The sequence below is a fragment of the Panicum virgatum genome, chromosome 3N (assembly GCF_016808335.1).
Source record: "Panicum virgatum strain AP13 chromosome 3N, P.virgatum_v5, whole genome shotgun sequence".
Taxonomy (NCBI): Eukaryota; Viridiplantae; Streptophyta; class Magnoliopsida; order Poales; family Poaceae; genus Panicum; species Panicum virgatum.
This window is the reverse complement of record NC_053147.1, coordinates 1,337,164-1,344,919: the sequence shown is the minus strand read 5'-3', so window position 1 is coordinate 1,344,919 and position 7,756 is coordinate 1,337,164. Positions and strand designations below refer to the sequence as shown.

The window sequence follows — 7,756 nt, the reverse complement described above, 5'->3', positions numbered from 1 at the left end:
GAATGACCTGACAGGTCCTTATTTTGTTAGTCACAAAGGAGTTCGCTAGGGGGGCCCACTCTCACCTATTCTGTTCAACTTTGCTGCTGATTATTTGACAAGAATGGTCAGACACGCCCAAAGAAATAGGCTGCTGACTGGCTTGGCTGATAATCTGATCCCCCATGGAGTGGCCATACTGCAATATGCAGATGACACCATAATTTGCTTAAAAGAGAATATTGACAATGCCAGAAATATGAAGTTGCTGCTATACATACATGAACTCATGTCCGGCTTGAAGATTAACTTTTCTAAGAGTGAAGTGCTTCTTTTAAATGGGGATGAAAAATATGGGCTTAAGGTATGCTGAGCTGTTTGTCAGATTGGGACCTTCCCCATTAAATATTTGGGAGTCCCAGCAGGTTACATATCAAGGACTGGAGTTTGCTAGAAGAAAAAAAATGAGAAGAAGTTGGCCATTTGGAAAGGAAATCCTTATTCATAGCTGGGAGAACCACTTTAATTGACTCTAGCCTTTCTAACTCATTCATATATCACATGTCTATGTACCTTCTTCCAAAAACCACAACTGATAAATGATCAGCAGAGAAGAACATTTTACTCCGCGATTTCATTCCCATCCACACGCGCTAGTTTTCTTCCCAGCAATCGATCCAACCAGCCCGGAGCCCTCCTTCCCTTTCTTTTTTCCAGCGTGGAGCTTCTGACACGTGACAAGACAGTGAGACAAGGAGGCTAGCTTGCTTGAGTCCGTGCGTGAGGGTGGATTGGGTGGACACATGTATTATTTTCATTCTTTTTTCATTTTTCTTTTCTAATGCGTTCCATTGAGTTCGGTTAAACCAAGTGTTATCTTTTTTCTTTTTAGTATTATTTTTACCTTTTTATTATATTTTCTCCTGATAAATTTTTGTTTGATAAATATTTCATTGCAATTATGCTACAAATCTTTCTCCGAAGTTGAATAGTGAACTTATGCATAAAAGTTACGCTAAAGAAAAATCTTCCGCTAAATTTTCTAAAAAAAGTTATACATATAAGTTGTATGTCGTGAAAATTATGCTAAAAATATCTTTTGAAATTTTGATTGAAGAAATTATGCGTAAAATTATGTATCACAAAAACTGTGCTGAAAAATATTCCCTAAGAAGTTGTTTGGAAAAAAATTATACGTAAAATTTATATGCATAAGTTATAGGTTTCTAAAATTAGAAAGTTATGGATAATAAAAATTTTCTAAAAAAAAAGAAACTCCTCGGCTATCAGATCGTGCGCGAACAGCCTTCCCGACGCGCGCGCTTATTGGAAAGGCCCCTTTTTACTCTGCCCTCCTGATCAACATTCAATTGTTTCAAATCAAAAAGTTATGGTTCAATTGATTTGAAAACTTCCGATGATCTCAATACAGGTACAATAAAACAGAATAACTCTATGTTCCGGTAACAATGAGCACCTTGGTAACAATGGAAAATATATAAATGAGCATAGTGTCCAAGGGATAATATTGATCACTCATCTATATCTATATAACCTATATAGTTGGTCCCCACTACAAGCCATTAACTTCTATTTCTCTAAACTCACATTGCACCACATCATCAACAAAATTGTGTACATTCGATCTTAAGCCCAAGTTTAATCACGACTGTTGATTCATCATTCTAGCTTATGTTTTTTCATATTCTGTTCTCCACTCAAAATAAATGCTCATTTTGCTTTAGTTCTCAGGTCTTTCTATCTCCTTCCCCTACAGCAAGTGCTCCACTCAATAAATGATAACAAAACCCAAGTAACTTTTCCACCAGCTCGCGACAATCAATATAATCAAGCCTAAAAGTTGCACGTCGATTATTCACAGCCACAGATGTATCGTCATGCATGCATGTAGGAAGCAAAGCAACCGAAACAAAACCATATATACTTCCCCTACAGCAAATGCTCCACTCAAAATAAATTGATTCTACCATTCAAAAAAAATGATTCTCATGTCTTTCTTTCTACTTCCCCTACAGCAAATGCTCCACTCAAAATAAATTGATTCTACCATTCAAAAAAAATGATTCTCATGTCTTTCTTTCTACTTCCCCTACATCAAGTGCTCCACTCAAAATAAATGATCACAAAGGGAACAAAATGGGTCGTCGGGGTCGAGTACCATCCGCCTTTCCAGCTCTCTATAAAATGTCTGCATCGCTGGAGGAAGATCGGAAATCATCCACCCCGAACCATTCTACTCTGCCTCTAATTTCCTCGCGTTGCGCCTCGCCATGGCAGCACTGACCTAAGAGATGCTGTTAGTGGCTTTTTTTGGCCTTCCTCAGCTTTCTCATTGTTGTGCTCTTCTTCGGCACAACTATGCCCTTCCTCTGTATGGGCAGAGACAGGGGCCGGGCAGGGGTCTGCACCCCCCCCCCCATGGGCGGACCCATTAATACAATTCCAACATTTTTTGATTCCAAATTCAAAGCAATACCTCTCGTCCCTTCTGCAAATTCAACTAATTCACCTGACATTATTTCACCAAGACCTATAATACGAGCAATCCCATCCCCCACTTGAACTACGCGACCGATATTCTCAATCCCTACTTTCCTATTATATTGTTCAATACGTTCGCGGAGAATTTTATTAATTTCGTCGACTCGAAGGGTTGCCATTAGTGTTTCTTGAATCTTTTTTTTTCGGAAGCAAGGGGAAAAATAATGCCTAAATTCTAAACGAAAGTAGAAGTTCAAAATCGAATAAATTTCATTATCTCTTCCATTCTATGGCCCTGAGAATGCCAATATTAGCACGAATCGTACGAAAATGTAACTCGGTATTCAAACAACTATTCAGAGTTCTTAGAGCTCCTTGTACGGCTTGTTGGAAAACCCGTTGTCGAACCTGATTCATGGCCCTTTGTTTTTCAAAAAAAAGGGTTTCGTTTTTAGACTTTTCTAATTGTTCCAAACTAATAGAAGTAGCATTAATCAAATTTGCTTTCTCTCGTTCTATTTCAGAGTATCCATTCATTCGACGGGGGCCCGGCAGGGGTCTGTCCCCCCCCCCAATCAAAGTGATTTTACACTATAAATTTCCAAATTTAACAAAAAAATTATACAAGCTTTTATTGATTAGAAAATATATCATTTTTTTGTTTTCTTAGCAAATTCAATCTAAGTTGTTATTTGTCTTACTGCATGCTCTCCATAATATGTTATTTAAATAATTATTATATTTTTTGTCATAGTTTATCGAAAAGCTCTCTTAAATCCCGGAGCAACGCGCGGGGAATCACCTAGTAGATACTATTTGGTAGACCAGGGTGATGCTAGTGCTAGCTAGCTGCTGCGGAGAACTTGTTACCGTGCATCCATGCTTTTTCTTTCTTTTTGAAATTAGTATGCATCCTTGTTTTTGCTGCAATTAACGCTGGGAAGAGAGAAGAGAGAAGGGTGGTGTTCGGAAAGGCGTCGGACTTGGGCCGGAAAGCTTCGGCAGCAGTGGGGGCCATGAGCCCGTCAACCACAAGTAAGCAGCCCACCGGGCAAGACTGCTAAACAGCCCATCGCGATCTGGTGCGGTGGCCGCTGCCGGCGCCGCCCAACGCCACCACTCACTCCACGTCCACGGCGCTCTCCCCTCGCCACCGCCGCGCCGTCCAACGTGACGATGCGGCACCTCCTCCTCTCCCGCCACCTCCTCCGCCGCGGCAGCAGCAGCCCCACCGCCCACCACCACCACCACCTCCCCCTCCTCCGCGCCCTCCCCCGTCTCCTCCGACGCTGACCTCCGCAAGTACGCCGGCTACGCGCTCCTCCTCCTCGGCTGCGGCGCCGCCACCTACTACTCCTTCCCCTTCCCAGCCGACGCGCTCCACAAGAAGGCCATCCCCTTCAAGTACGCGCCGCTCCCCGAGGACCTCCACGCCGTCTCCAACTGGAGCGCCACCCACGAGGTCCACACCCGCGTCCTCCTCCAGCGGGACTCCCTCCCGGCCCTCGAGGACGCGCTCGCCACCGCCCACAGGGAGCGCCGCAAGCTCAGGCCGCTCGGGTCTGGGCTGTCCCCCAATGGGCTCGCTCTCTCCCGGGCTGGAATGGTCAGTCTCGCGCTCATGGACAAGGTGCTCGACGTCGACGTGAAGAAGAAGACAGTGACACGCTGCAGAACTTTGCGTCCATTAGGGAGCAGCAGGTTGGAGGCTTCATTCAGGTCTGTTGTAAAAAAAAAAACATCGACCGTCTTACTTCCAAGTTCCAATAAGACTGTTGATTAAAAATAGTACCAATTAATCATTTAACTGAAAGTAGAATGAGAATCGACTAGTCAAGTCAGCGCACATTTGTTTGATGTTGGATTAACCACTTCAATGTAATATTCAGAATTGCCTAGAATCACTAGTATGCCATCATAGTAGAAAAATAAATCATCACATAGCCTTCTGAGGGGATTGAAATGAGTGTTCCAGAGCCGACATTCGTTTTACCAGTAGTTTCTTATACTGAGAAAGCTCTCCTTGTCATAATCGCGGGGCGCGCCAATTGTAGCCGGTCCCTGTATCCCTTTGCAACTTGTATAACTGTAACTTGCATACGAAGTTCTGGTAAATTAATCTATGGTTCTATTCATGATTGATCGCAGGTTGGTGCCCATGGCACTGGTGCCAGATTGCCTCCTGTTGACGAGCAAGTCATTAGCATGAAACTGGTTACCCCTGCCAAAGGGACGATAGAGCTATCAAAGGAGAAGGATCCTGAGTTGTTTTATCTTGCTCGCTGTGGACTTGGTGGCCTAGGTGTCGTTGCAGAAGTTACTCTTCAATGTGTAGAAAGACACCAGCTTGTGCAACATACATTCGTTTCCAATGCAGATGAAGTTAAGAAAACCACAAGTAATTTTTCTTGTGCCAATCTTTATGTACCTAGTATATCTATATACATGGTTTGCCTATGCAGTTGTTACATCCTCAAATTTCTTCCTTTCTCCCCCTTCGCAGGAAGTGGCTCTCAGAAAACAAACATATTAAGTACTTGTGGATTCCTTATACTGACACAGTTGTTGTTGTCCAATGCAATCCTCCCTCAAAGTGGAGAACCCCAAAGTTGACATCAAAATATGGAAAAGATGAAGCATTACATCATGTTCGCAACCTTTATCGGGAGTCGCTGAAAAAATATAGGTGCGCACATACACTTGTTATGGTTTGATAACCCAAGCTTTAATGCATCTTCACTTGCTATTCCGAAGAATCAGACAAAATGTTCTCTCACTTAGAAATTGAACTGACTTCAATAAATTATTGTACTCTACTATTGTCGTATCCATTCAGATTTTAGTTTGTTCCTACCCTATTTCAGTCTGAATCTGTCGATCCTTAGGTTTTCTTGCCTTTATTGAACCTCATGTAGAAATAAGATGTGATTCCAGTTAGAAGAGTTATATTTGTCTGATGAGTGATACACGAATTATCGCTTTCTGATGATGCAGTAGCACCTCCCAGGCATTGTCAGCTGAAAAGACAATAAGTTTGTGGGTGCACCTGTTAGTTCTGTTCCTCTCATAAAAGTTTTCTTTGCTTCATTACTCTCCTGAGGAAGATTTCATTTATATGTAAGATTTGATGGATGTTGTAGGAGATTCTACAATTGAAATTAGGAAGAGGTGTTTCCCTTGCCCTTTCACTAAAAAAATTGGTGATGCAAGAAATGTAAGTTGGGGCTTTTGTGGCTACTATTTACTTAATTTGTATACAAGCATAGAACCTGCAAACATTCAGTTCATTTACTTTTAAATCCACATGCACGGAGAATTAACTTATTATTTTACACAGTCAACTGGCATACATAAATGCTGTTGGAGCCATTTGATCTACTCAAATGAAGCAACTTTGAAATTACGTAGTTCTCTGTGGAATTTTCTAGCCTTATTCAGCAATGGTATTTGTTTATTTTTTCGCTTACGCCACCTTATAGGTGCTTTTCAGAACTGAAACAGAAAGTAATGACCCAGAAATAGATACACTCTCATTTACTGAATTGAGGGATAAGCTGCTTGCCCTTGATCCACTGGATAAACATCACGTGATGAAAGTCAATAAAGCAGAAGCTGAGTATTGGAAGAAGTCTGAAGGGTATCGCATGGGCTGGAGTGATGAAATATTGGGCTTTGATTGTGGTGGGCAGCAGTGGGTTTCTGAGAACTGCTTCCCCACAGGAACAATAGCAAATCCAAGTATGAAGGATCTGGATTATATAGAGAAGTTGCTGCGGTTGATTGAAAAGGAGGATATACCTGCACCTGCACCAATTGAGCAGCGTTGGACTGCCCACAGCAAGAGTCCAATGAGCCCAGCATCAAGCTCCGAAGAAGATGATGTGTTTTCATGGGTAATTTAATTTGTTCCTGTTTAATTGATTTTTTTTATATGTTCAATCTGGGCTGCTGTTGCCATCTTTCATCACCTACCTAAAAGTTCTTTTGCATCTCATAATCTGTTTATCATTGATTTCTGCGCTGGATAATTTGGTTTGAAAAGTGATATTTTACAATTCGTTTGTGCTCTCGTCCTCTTCTAAATATAATAGGAGTTGCTCTCTTGCTTCCTACTCCAAAAAATGTACAGGGAAGTAGCAGAATTTGCTCTTTTGCTTCCTACTTTAACAAATATATGGCGAAATCCTTTCTTCTGTATAGATGACATTACCAAACTGTTCCACTGTAATTGTTATCTTTCCCATATTTCTGAGAATCACATACATTATGAAACAGCTGCACATTACAACTCTTAACTGCTTTGGAAAATTCGGCACCTCTTGCATCACTTATAATTCATTAGCCATGCATGGCTTGTAAAACGTGGTTCTCTTTTGCCACCTACGTGTAAACTCTCAGTGACCAACTTGCTGGGATCTGTGCAGGTTGGTATTATAATGTATTTGCCAACATCAGATGCTCGCCAAAGGAAGGAAATTACGGAGGAGTTCTTCAATTACAGGAGCCTGGTGCAAAGTCTCTGGGATGATTATTCTGCATATGAACACTGGGCCAAAATTGAGGTACTACATCCTACTGCAGATTTTAAGATTTACGTAGACATTATTGCAGTTCTTCGGACTTTGTTGAACACATGATGAAAATGACATCATTCTAGTTAATTTTAAGAGAATGACCTCTTCACTTGCACGCATACCTGGCTTATTTGCAACAAATTTCATGCGTGGTGACTATTCTGACTCCATTTCTCCCTAGGTTCCAAAGGACAAGGACGAACTAGCTGAACTACAGGCCAGGCTGTGGAAGCGTTTCCCTGTCGATGCATATAACAAGGCACGCATGGAGCTGGACCCCAACAAGGTCCTCTCAAATGCAAAGTTTGAGAAGATGTTCCCAGTGTTGGAGCCTGTTCACCAGGCAAAGTAACGCGTGTGCTGAAGAGTGAAGATACATAACTTGTCATTCTGTCGTTGATGCTTAACCAAGAGCCGAAACTAACATTCAACACTGTTGGTGGAATGTTCAGACTTGTAGTGTTCTGACTTTCCAGATTTTGTTTGTGCCTTCACGTTTGCAATTCTACCCCTATCTGTAATCATAGTAGCATGATCTAATCGAACTTCAGTTACAATAAACATTTGGCAGACGAAATGAAGTGCCACAAAATTATAATAATGATTACAAACTTGCTCTCAGTTAATCACTTGGTATTAGTACATTTTTTTTAGTGGAAGATATGAATTCTATCAACTGTGATTCAAAATGTTTACATCCA

At 41.5% G+C, this 7,756-nt stretch overlaps 1 pseudogene; it reads left to right on the top strand.

Annotated features, from left to right (window-relative positions):
- The first annotated feature begins 3,570 nt into the window (after positions 1–3,570).
- LOC120663534 lies at positions 3,571–7,676 on the top strand (annotated as a pseudogene).
- The last annotated feature ends 80 nt before the right edge of the window (positions 7,677–7,756 follow it).